The following is a 13237-nucleotide window of genomic DNA, read 5'->3' as shown; positions in this document are numbered from 1 at the left end:
CCAAAAATCTACCAAAACAGCAGAGGCCACCAAAGCAGACACCCAAACAACTGCCACCACAGACCAAGACACATGCAACACATAGACCACAAAGTCAGTGTGCCAAACAGTCACAGCCCTTAAGGCCAAACACAATGCCAGACACTCTTTAGTCAGACACACTGGCGTCCCACTCACCAGATTGAGCAAGGAGAAGGTCACAGTAAGCTGCCTGTCGGGCGCTAGAATCCGCCACATAACGCAAGCACTCAGGTCACTCGACAGCAGGTACAAGTATGACTCAGTCATTGTCCATGCTGATGTGAACGACCTGAGACGCACCTCCCTGGACTACATGAAAAGAGACATAGAGGAGCTCTCTGATTATGTAGCCCAGGCAGGTATGACCCTGACCTTGAGCAGTATCCTACCTTCACCAAGAATGATGCCACAATACAGAGACAAGATGATCAGCTTTAATAATTGGCTTAATCTCTGGTGTCATTCAAAGGGGATCCAATGTCTGTCTGCCTGGGATGACATGCTGGACAAGCCATGCTGCTTCGCAAGGGACGGCTTGCACCTGTCACTCCTGGGCTTCCGGATATTGGCAAAGGCTCTTGCCACCCCCATAGTGCCTTTTTTAGGCAAGGCTCAAATTCTAAACCTACCACCCTAGAACAAAACAAAGGAAAAAAACTAAGGGTAATGCTGCTCAATGCCAGAAGTCTCAACCTCAAGATGCACACACTCGAAGCCCTTCTCAGTATGGAGAACATCGATGTCTGTGCTGTGACTGAAACCTGGTTCAAGGCTCCTGAGAGCACCCCAGCACTATCAGGTTTTACCTAATATCATGCGTTCCGGCCCCAAAATCCAGACAACACCAAGAAAGGAGGAGGGGTGTCCATATTCATCAAAGACACCCTCACCTCCAGGTTGGTGGCAACGCACGATGCATCAGAGACCATCCAGGTGCAATTAACCATAGGCAAGACTGCTCTGCAATTTGTAGCATGTTACATGCCACCCTCTCAAACTCAGGAACCTCACACGGCTTTCCTGAAATCTCTGCAGGGAATAAATGTAACCCCAAATACCATCATACTAGGTGATTTCAACTATCCGAATATAGACTGGGATCACTACTCAAGCCCCAACACTCTAGCCCAAAGGTTCCTAGAGTTCATAAACTCAAATGCCATGGAACAACTAGTCACCATACCCACAAGAGGCGAAAACATACTAGATCTCATCATCACGAACATGGGGTCACAATGTTCAACACCGGAGGTATACCCCTCATTGGTGAGGTCGGATCATAAACTAATCTCACTGGAAGTCCACATCCCACCCCCACCCCAGATAAAAAAGACCACAGTGAAGAACTTCTCTAAAGCCGACTTCACACTTCTTTGGGCTGGGGTGGTCTCTTTCAAGGCCCGCGAACCAGCGGAAACCATCACTAAAGCCGCTGAATCACATACAAATGCCTTCTACCAGCACCTCCAGGACTGCATGGATCAGGCAATTCCAAACAAAACAAAGACTCTTTGTACCAAAGGCAAGCGTCCAGTCTGGTGGACCCCAGCCATAAACAAGCTCTACAACAAAAGGAGAAAGCTACTACAAGATAGAGCAAAATCCCTAAAAGGAAGACACCCTTGATCATTATAAGTAAAAACTAAGAGCTCTCATAAAATCATCCAAGGCAAATTTTGAAAGAAAAATCGCCAAGGACTCAAAAGACAATCACAAGGCCTTTTTTAGTTATGTTAGAAACCTGGGAGGAAACTCCCAGATATGCTCAGAACTAGTTCAAAATGATGTAAAGATCACTGAACCTACAGACATTGCCAACATACTGGCTGACAGGTTCAGTGCAAATTCCCAAAGGAGAAATATCTATACCAGAGGATTGTAGCCTCCCAAACTTCTCAAATGCTCAGGTGAGAACAGCTCTCTCCAAGGCGAAAAACACAACATCCATGGGACCTGATGGTGTCCCTGGTTGTGTGCTCCATGAACTCTTTGAGGAATTAAACCCGCAATTAGGGCAGCTGTTTAATCTTAGCCTCACCTCAGGATACGTACCCAAGGAGTGGCATACGGCAACTGTGGTCCCACTACATAAAGGCGGTGCCTCCACCGACCCTGGAAACTACCGTCCCATCAGCTTGACAAGCCTGGTCTGCAAAGCTATGGAGAGGATCATAATGGAACTCATAAATAAAGACATAGGGGACCTGCAGACATTGGATCAAACCCAATTTGGCTTTGTCAAGGGCAAGATCATGCCTCTTAAACTTGGTTGACTTCTTCGAAACAGTCACCAAGGCCATTGATGAGGGCAAGGCAGTCCACACAGCCTACCTTGACCTGGCAAAGGCATTCGACACAATACCCCACTCGGGCATCATAAAAAAACTCACCAGCTTAAATGTAAACCCATACGTCACAAGATGGGTTGCAAACTGGCTAAGTGACAGAACTCACAGGGTCAGAGTTGCTGGCGCCATGTCTGATTCCAAGCCTGTGACAAGCGGTGTCCCACAGGGCTCGGTCCTGGGCCCACTCTTGTTCGGCATCTACTTTTCAGAAGTACAGGCAAGCACAGGAGGATTATGGCTGACAAAGTTTGCAGATGACTGCAAACTGGGCGCCATGGTTGAAAACACATCAGACACAGATATCCTTCAGAAGGGTCTCATAGAAACGGATAACTGGTGCCAAAGCCATGGCTTAAAGTTAAACGCTAAAAAATGCATAGTCATACCCTTCGGGAAAAACAAGGTTACCCCAGCTACCATATAGGTGGCAATCCACTAAGCACAGAAGAGGTTATCAGGGATCTGGGGACCCAGGTTGACAGTAACCTTTCATTTGACACCCACGTTGCCAAAGTAGTTAGGAAGACCTTCTACATTGCCCACCTGATCATGAAGGGATTCACATCTAGGTCAAGGGAGGTCATCATTCCCCTGTACTCATCACTCATCAGACCGATGATGGAGTATAACGCCCCATTTGGAATGTATCTGACCCGACACCTGCAGCAATTGGAAAGGCCCCAAAAGTTCCTCACCAAAAGGATAAAGGGTCTCAAAAATATGTCCTATGCTGCCCGACTGAAGGAGCTCCAGCTCTACTCAGTCGCTTACCGCCTGCTCAGAGGTGACCTGTGCCTGACATACAAGGCCATGTCCAACCTGGAATTAATGAACATGCTTCACCTCAAAAAATCTAAATCCATCCGATCGACAAGAGCACGAGACTTGAACCTTGACACGGTCATAAATAGGGCATGCTGGAGGGACAGATTCATCACCCAGAGACTCCCTATGCTGTGGAACAAAATCCCGGTACATGTGAGGCAGAGCACCTCACTGGCTTTGTTCAAGAGAAATCTTGACCAATGAATGGGAGATCGCAGGTATACCCCAGGGATCACCTCAGTGTCACTGCTTGACAGAGGCACAGCTAAATAATGGGCATAGTATCCTTCAAACTAAAGGGGTGGCGAAAGTCACAAAACTCTGGGCTAGGCTTATAAATGCCCTAGGGCAGATAGCCTAGTATGAACCTATGAACCTATGTGTACAGTGCACAGACACAGTTCTTTTACCATATTGTAAGGAGTAACACTATCTTCAAAGTGAGGTATTACTTGGCACACTGACATGCTCCCTTGCAAAGTTATTTACCAAAATATGAAAAAAATAGTAGTTTCCATAACTTAATTCCAAACAAACTTTGATATATGCACGTGTCCAACATACAGGCACAATTATTTTACCATATTGGAACCAGCAATACTGTCTTCAAAATGAGGTATTACTTGGCACATTCAGATGCTCCCTTGTAAAGTTATTTACCAAAATATGAAAAAAATCATAATTTCCATAAACTAAGTCCGAAACAAACTGCATATGAGAACAACATACAGGCACCATTCTTTTCCTATGTTAGAACTATCAATACTGTTTTCAAAATGAGGTATTACTTAACGCATTCAGATGCTCCCTTGCAAAGTTATTTAGCAAAATATGAAAAAAAAAATCATAACTTCCATAACCCAAGTCCGAAACAAACTTTGATATCTGCACATGTGTGCAACATACAGGCAATTTGTGTACCATGTTGGACCTATCAATACTGTCTTCAAAATGAGGTATTACTTGGCACACTGACATGCTCCCTTGCAAAGTTATTTACCAAAATATGAAAAAATCATAAATTTCCATAACCTAAGTGCTAACAAAACTGATATATGTACATGTGTACAGCATTCAAAAGCAGTTGTTTTGCCATGTAGACGCATGATTGTGTATATACACATTCTTGGTGTAGCCAACATACTGCTGAATGGGTACATGTAAAGAGAAAAAGCAAGGTAAGGACCACCACTCCACTAATGAACCCAGGACAGGCATGGGACAGCGGTAGGCAAGGCCATCTCATCGGTCTGATAACTGTGCTGGCTACCCACTCAGACAGCCGATAACACTGCAGTCTCATAACCTCCTTCTGTGTCAGCAGTCTGCCTTACCTATGCCTTTTCTCCTTACATGTGTCCATTCAGCAATGGACCTAAGGGATCAATTTCTGTATTTGTAAGCCCTTCCTGTCATCTAACTCTGCACATGCCTGATAAAAGCAGACTAAAAAAATGAAGTATTGCAGGATGGTCACTGACATATTACATTGTACGTGGTAGCACTCTCCTAAAACAGTTCTTTCTCCACATCCTCACCAGCTCCTTACCACAGTTATTTGCCAAACTCAGAGAAATATATTTTACGCAACACATTTCATAATAGTGTTTTACTTACTATACTGGTCCCACTTGGTCATGGGTATTTTCCATTCTTCTCACAAGCTGCATGTTGGCAATCATGCATAACTCTCCTCACGCCATTGTGGAGGTCGGTCAAGAACAATGCAGTGCCCTCCTCAGTTAGGTGAACGCCATCCCCTCTGAACAGATGAATATCCTCCACTGTGATGCTGTTATGGCAGATTGTAGATCCACCGACCCTGTGCATCAAACTCACTAATTGCAACCCTCATCTTCATACATTTACTACCCTCACCTACATACATTGACCACACCTGAAGGGAGGGGGACTGAGTGGAGAGCTACACCAAGACAACATGTGAAAAGACCCAGACTGACCCATGCTCTGTCTTTTTGCCTGTGTCCTTTCCCGGGTGGAAACACTGCATCACAGTGCACCCCCAAGACCATGCTTACCTAAGACAGCAACACTATGGGACTGAGCTGAAGAGTCTCAGTTATTTCCCTACCAACATCGTCATTACTACATGTTATACACATGTCCCTAAATGAAACATTCACCTAAATGACCCCTTCAGAAAAATATTGAGATATGCACAATCACCAAAATTCTATATATATATATATATATATATATATATATATATATATATATATATATATATATATATATATATATATATATATATATAGATATGTATGCTTGTGACCAGTGTATATATGTGCAAGTACATTATGTACATACATACATATATATCCATATACACACATATGCACAAATATATGTGTATGTATGTATATATATACAGCAAGAAAAAAATCAGGGGTTTAGGAGCGTAGGCAGTTGATGAAGAATGAGGGTGGTTGCTTGCAATGTCTCCAAGCAGAGAAAAAAAACACAACCTGGCTTGTGCATTCATCAAAGCGATAACAACTTGTACTTATATGAATAACAGTGACAGCAGCTGAGACTTTTCCCAGAAAAGTGATAATGACTAACTGCTATATTGTAACTGCATTATTGCTAATGTGATAATGACCTTCCTTTCATTACTGCAAAGGTATGCATGTTGAGACACAGGTGATAATTGCTACACATGACCTGTTGAGTAGGCATCCATTATATTACATTGTGCAGCTGTTATGTAACACAGCACATTATCATCAGTAAGGAGAAGACCTGAGTCAGTCAAATAGTATAACACTTAGATATTACTGAGCCCTTCCTCCCACCTAAATTCCACACGACTGACAAAGCCAGGGGAAGTGCACAGAAAATATGATAGCTCTATACTGTCAGTAGTCACCTAGTGATAACCTTTATCTCACTCAGGCAGTATAATCACAAATAGAATAATACAAACAAAAGTGATGTAAACCAAATGTAATTTGCAGATTGACTTTCTATATGTCCCCAGTAACCCCTCCAGTTGTTTGTATTCTGTATAATTCTGTATATGCAGGCACCAAAATGACACTAATTGGCCCAACAGTCACTTCAGCAGCTAATATGATGCAGGAAATGATGCAAGATAAGGATGAAGAATAAAGCAAATTTTAGTTCAAATGTATTTAGGTGTTTTTACACAAAACACTGGTAACAAAAGGGATTAGAAATAACATACTGAAATGCAAGTAACATACAAAACAAATTATTAATAATAGATCGATCATTTATGTTCATTCCACACCACTGAATGCCATGGCAAAGACTTTGGTGCCCATCTGAAGCTGAACAATGACAAGAACTCTTGGAGCCATTGAGGTAACAAGTTCCACAGATGAGCAGCTTGATAGAAAAATGTGTGATGCCCAGATGTCTCAAATCTGACCTGTGGAAAATTCTACAGCTTATCAGAGGCCAAGCACAGTACAACAAGCTCCTTCAGGTAACAAGGACTGAGGTCACAAATGGAAGAGTATTTCATTTTGCATTCACCCTACCGCACATTTCTTTCTCTCTGGCTAAAAAAACAGTAATTTAATCAGAGGAACATTCTACATAAACTGAAGGGCATTACAGCTTTATTTGGAGTGCTTCACAACAAATTGGAGCAATAACAAGTAACACGTTACAAATGGGGACAATTAATTGAAAAAAATATGATTATTTTCAGAAGATGTTATATTGTACATTACTAACCAAGAAAAAATGGTAAACGTGGATGATCAGTTTATTGAGAAAATTCAATCAATTAGCTGGTTATAAGATCAGAGACCAATACAAAAGCAATTGTAATAAACTATGTGCCTGCACATGATGGTACAGGCATTCCTGTTTCTTTGGGGTAGGAAAACATGAGAAGTCTAGGCATATGGTTAATGAAAACCACCCAATGTGTGGCAAAAGAAAGAGAAAGAACAAACACAGGAAATAATTAATAAATGTAGGCAGTAGAAAGTATTGTCTATGGAGACCGATAGTAAAATATAAGATTTACTATACCGTACAAAATGGTATAAATGGGGGAGAGACTGTGTTAGTATGTAAGTGACGTAATCTGAAAGAATTAAAACACTGTGGGGTGGGATGATAATAGATTTTTTACTTTTAGTTATAGATTTTTACTTTCTTTGTTTTCCCTAATTCTAACTTAAATATCTTACTTATAAATAATAATTCAGAAATATATAATATCTAGGCAGAATAATGGACATATTAGTAATAAATCTGAAACTCAGATGAAAAATGATTTCATGCATGTTATCAGAAACAAAAACTCATAAAAATAATGAAGGTCTTTAAAAAATGTAAGCCGTTCTAATCACAAAAAAATGGTTATACGGCCAATAGAAAACCAGCAACAAGAAGAAATAAATAAGGTACTCTTCCAGGATATTAGAGCCCTGCAAGAAAGGCTCAGAGCATTGACTGAAAATATATACCTGCAAAAAAGCCAGAGGACTCTGTCTCTGAAGAGAGAATCAATAGTAAAATTGGAACACATAAATGTTTATGACAATGAAAATAAAAAGACAAAAGTATTAAAAGGTTGGTGGATAACCTTGGCTAACAAAAGGGTATCAAATAAAACAGAAAAAAAAATTATTGGTTTTCCAAAAGACTATCTGAAATAACTGTTCAAACATTATTGCAGAGCAACAAAACTAGCACAGGTACACAGTACACACTCGGTAAAGCAGTAAAGTACATAGAGTGCAGCAAGCAATACTACAGCTTTGCTGGTGCAGAGAAGTATGGGGGGGGGGGTAGTACCACAGCTGATAAGGGATGGTAACTTATGTTTTGATGCGCACAGAGAATTAAAAGCATCTATTTGCAAGAGGAAGTCATTTCTGGAGCAAGCAAGCAAACTTTGGCTAGAAGCTATAAAACTGTCTAGCCTTTTAGTAAAAATAAATGTTTTCTAAATCAGAAATTCCCATCTATTATATAATATAAAAAAATACCCAGTTATCTTCTTTAGCCCACAGACTGACTTCATATGAAATGCTGCCCATCAAGACCCACCTATCTTGTCAGTTTTAAAACTTCTTGACACACAACATTGGTCATTATTTTTAAATGTAGAAAACAAATTGCAAATAAACTTACGTGCATACTCACATGCCCATAGTATATCTCCAAATGTGAAAGGACCTGTGCAGAATTCAATCATGTATATGACTCTGATTGGGGCAACTCATTAAAGTCCGTCAATAATATCAGATATGGATCCCATATTCATACTCTCTTTTGCCAACGTTTCAAGTTGAAAGTGCTAATATTCTAACTGTCCCTAATTGTCTCCAGTTTTGTTGACAGCTGGGCATAAAACAGATATAACATCTCACTATATCCAATACCTTGTCATCTCCAAATATGCAACTACACCTTCCACAATCAAATCACAGGTGCTTCATGTTGTAAATCAGAACAACATGCAGTATTATTACTTTCCAACTGGCCAAAGTTACAGATGAAGGGGGGTTCTAAGTACACATGTCTTGGTGTGGGTAATTTATTTGCACACAATACAGTTTACAAAACACAACATTAGATATACAACCCCTTACAGTTTCAGAGAAATGTTTCCTCTATCAGAGAGAAAGGACGGCTGTGCAGTCACAAAAATTGTGCCAGAACGTATTTTCAAAATGCAATGTTCACAAGAAAATAAAATACACAGAAGAATTATCACCAAATACTAATTAAGTACATTAACTCCTAACTCTGCAACTAGTGCATCTAGCAGCTAGGCAGGACACAATCTTTTCATGTGTTTGGCATCATGAAGAAAAAAAAACATGATCGTCAACACAAATGCTTGCTTTCAAGCCTGACCCGGGATCTGTTCAGAGACGTATGTTATGCAAGTAGAAATTACAGGAATCATACCACCAGTGGGGAAATCAAATTTACAAGCACTTAGAGAGTTGAGTGTGCCATACAGATAAGCAAAAAAAAAAAGAGAGAGAATAAAAGGTTGAACAGATTTTAAACCTCTTGGTTCTTCTCAAACCAATAATAAAAAAGGCTGTATATTCAGAGTAGGTGCAAAGCAACAGATAGGAACACTTTCAGTCCTACAAGCTTAGAATGCTGATAAAATAACAGGATTGGAGTTGGCAGTACTTTTCTAAAGGGTATAGATTCGGAAATTATTATGCAAAATATATGAGGCAGAAATCAAGACATTCAGCATGAATCTGTACGGTTGAGAGGTTATCTGTGATCAACGTTTATACGACCGAAACCTGAACAACACAAACAGATACTTCACAACTTGCCCTACAAACTCGCTAACATTCAGCAATCATGTGACGGATAAGACAAGCAAGTAAAAAAATAAACGCTTGAAAAAACATTGTAAAAAAAAAAAAAAAAAAGGATTTTCATATTTTGCAAATGCTATTATTGTTTGGCATTACTTTTCAGCCGTAAATCTTACTGCACAACATTAAATGCATGACACACTTCATAGTGGCAAACTGTTCCTTAGAAACCCTACTTCACATTACATTAAAAAAACAATAAACACATTACACAAGCAAGAGCTATGGAGGCTATAGTAACAACATACCTGAAATAATGAAATGTTAATTGCAGAGGAATAGTCCCTCAACAAAACAAATGCTCCCAGCAACATGAGAGACTAATAGTTCCCTCAGTGGCATGACCTCCAGCATTTTTTATTGCAGGCATAGCATTAGCAGGAGTTGTAAGAAACTTTTTAATACCTAATTGGAATGGGCATTTTCAGGGCATAAGCAAGAAAACCATGTAAGCTGTAGCAGGGCCTTATCTTACCTTATGGATCAGAGATGAAATGGTCTTTAGGAGAGGCTTGCAGTTTGTTTTAAAAATACACACAGATCTCCGGTGCAGGTCTTTCTTCCGAGAGCTGTAACTGCAGCAAAACTCCCCGGGTTCATTAAGTGGTCAACAGGATAAAGAGAGGGATCCAGCAGTAATTCCTGCAAAAGCAAGAAAAAGAAAGGGAACTTTCACTGCTGGAACCCCCATTTATTGGGACAGAACAAAGGATTTTACGTCAGGGGGTGGAGAAGTTAAGTGAACTGTGATTAGAACGGCTTGCATAGAAAATCAGCTTGCTATCAGAAGAAAGTACAGAGTGACTTGCAAGCCGATTTTCTCCGAAAACACAAATATAACCACCAGGTAACTCTATGCTGAAAATTAAGCTAACAAGGTAACTGACAAGAGTTCAGTTACTTTTTCAACTTAATTTTCAACAGTGGAGATACTATCTGACTGTGAAGTTAAGTGCGCTGGGAGAAGGCACTCGGGGTTAACAGAATGGAATTCCTGTCTTTTCATGGCAGACTCTGTGTTAAGCACAGATGCACCATGAGAAGGTACTCTGGGTTAACGAATTAAAACTCTGTCTTTTGTTTGTTTAAATCTTTCCTAGCCTGAAGGACAAAGGACCTTTGTGTTGTGGATCTGGTATTAAGAGCTGCAAGATGTGGCCATTTTTCCATTCCTGTCTTTCCAGAATGCACAGGCCATGGACTGTGCCCTGAAAGGGAGCACTAAACTGGCTTCTGAAGTATCCTCTTCTTGTAAGCCCCCAGAGTATGGTGCATGATACTGCACACGGTTTTCTTTCATCCCATCTGCAGGGAGGGTCCAGTCCCAGCCTTTCTAACCAAGGGAACGGTTTTGCTTTAGGCTTGTCTTAAAAATATATATAAGTAGCAAAATATTTGGATATTATGAGAAATCTTGACAGTGGCTTAGCAGATTCAGGATTTTACTCTTGTGCACTTGGTAATTCTTCATGAGTTGCTACCTGTCAGAGTATTTTGAAAGTATAGCCATTTTGTAAGATGCAGAAAAGAATGAAAAGGATTTTGCTGACAGCATTTATCCCATGGAATTTAGTTAATCTCAGATGGTTTATCAGCTTTTTGTCTGAGGTATGTTGTTGAACAAAAAGTAAGGCTGTCGGGACCTTGGTACTTGTTTACAAAATTGCAAAGGGGACACAGTATAAGTGTAACCAGGCATATTAAACTAGTGTATAGATATGATGTCCTTCAAGAATGCAACTGCAGTCATAACATATGGGTTGTCCTGCCTCAGGCAGCCCTCGGTCGGCCGGATTCCAAAGTCTGGGTCCGACGTCGGCTGATGTCGCATTTCTCTCCGACGTCAGAGCGTCTGGAGTACATAAGCATCAGCTGACACCATTTTCTTCAGTCTTTCTTGCTGCGCGGTGCCCGAAGCAGAAGCAGTTCGCAAGTGCCGGTCGGTCAGCTCCTGTATTCTTCGAATCCGAAGTCATCAAAAAAGCTAAGTACCCCATTGGGGACCTTTTTCTTGCCTCAGCCGATGTCAGAAATTAGTGAAAAAGTTAACAATTGTCTTTCTTGTGGTAAACAAATACCTCATAAGGATTTCCACTCTTACGGTCTTCCTTGCCTTGGCCCAGACCACGACGTCTCGGCCTGTGTCGCCTGTGCTCACTTCAATAAGCGCACTCTCAGGCGCCGGGCGGAGTTAGCTGAAGATTTTTTCGGCGAAAAAGTTGCTTATACAATGCCGTCGGAACTTCCGACATCGCAAACTCCCAAGAAACGAAAAGACCGGCACCGACATCCTCGGCCCGCGTCTACCACTGACTCCACGCCAAAACCTACCGCGAGTGCTCCGGTTCCCCCTGAGACGGTTTTTCCACCACTCCGAACCGAAGACACCACATTACCGACGACTCCGATACCGGATACCACTCCGCCAGTTATAGATTTTCCTCCGGATACTGAAACCGAGGAAATACCCGAGACCATTGCTGTAGATAAGGTCACTCCTGCACGTGGAGCTGCCAGGCCTCCTATGGCCATGTCTATTAAGGCCTACACTCGGGCTAAGGCAGCCAGCAAGACCAAGCACCTTACTGCTAAAGCCTTACCTCAGCCTACTCCAGAGACACAAATCATGACTATGGCCGCAGACTTAATTTCCATGATTAGAGGTTCACAGGCCCATCCTGAGAGAGAATCCCAGCCTCCTTCTGATAAGAGGCCCCGGGTTGAACCCTCTGACCCTATCCCTTCAGATGAAGATTCTGAGGACTCTGTCCACTCCGATGGCCAGGAAGAGCTCTTCCAGACCTATGAGGACTCGGATGCAGAGGATTCCATCCCCTCGGTCTCCCCTCCTGAGGATATTTCTTTTGGGGAAGTTCTGCATACCATGAGGGAACATTTCAAGTGGCAAGGCCAGGAATATTCTGATTCCAGAAAGCGCCTTCGAACTTTCCTTAAAAAGCCCCAGCACAGGCCCTTAGCTATTCCTCCTGTGCTTGATGTTTTGGATGATTTATTTTCCGACTCCAGTGTTTTACCCTGATTCTCTTCCTCCTGCTCCAGCCAAGCCAGACAGATATTACAGGGTCCCAGAAACACATTCCCATTTATTCAGGGCCCATACTGTTGATTTAGAAACTATTTCTCAGGGACCTAAAGGTGTTTCAGCTTCCACCTCTAAAAATCCCTTGCCTTCCAACAGGGAAGCTAGGTCATTAGAGAGATGGGGGAAAAAGGTCTACACCTCCACTACTTTATCTATGAGAGCTTTGAATTGCCTTTTTCATATGTTACAATATCAGGATTACCTGTTAGATGATTTACAGAAAACATTGGCCTCTCCTGATCCTTTAGACAGGAAGTCTTTGCAGGAAGCTGTACATAATTCTCAGCAAGTCAGCAATCACTTTCTGCAGTGTGGATATGATGCACTGGAAGCTTCATGTAGGGCAGCTATGACAGGGGCAGTCATTCGTAGACATGCATGGTTAAAAGAACAACCTCTACCAGATCATGTTAAGGCAAAACTTCTGGATGCACCCTTGGAAAAGAACAAGCTTTTTGGTGCTAATGCTAAAGATGTGTTAAAGTCCATAGAGGAAAAAGCAAAATCAGTTCAGACTGTTAAAGATTTCCTCCAGGTTCAGCCCCCCAGATTCAGTAGGAATTGGCCTTCAAAAAACTGGT

The 13237-nt window shown here is 41.5% G+C and overlaps 1 protein-coding gene across 2 annotated transcripts in view; it reads left to right on the top strand.

Annotated features, from left to right (window-relative positions):
- ARAF (A-Raf proto-oncogene, serine/threonine kinase) overlaps window positions 1-13237 on the top strand; it is a 1692569-nt gene that overhangs the window by 1338576 nt on the left and 340756 nt on the right. The window lies entirely within an intron of this gene.

The sequence above is a fragment of the Protopterus annectens genome, chromosome 8.part0 (assembly GCF_019279795.1).
Source record: "Protopterus annectens isolate FY-2018-M chromosome 8.part0, PAN1.0, whole genome shotgun sequence".
NCBI lineage: Eukaryota > Metazoa > Chordata > Ceratodontiformes > Protopteridae > Protopterus > Protopterus annectens.
This window is presented reverse-complemented; position numbering and strand designations above follow the sequence as displayed.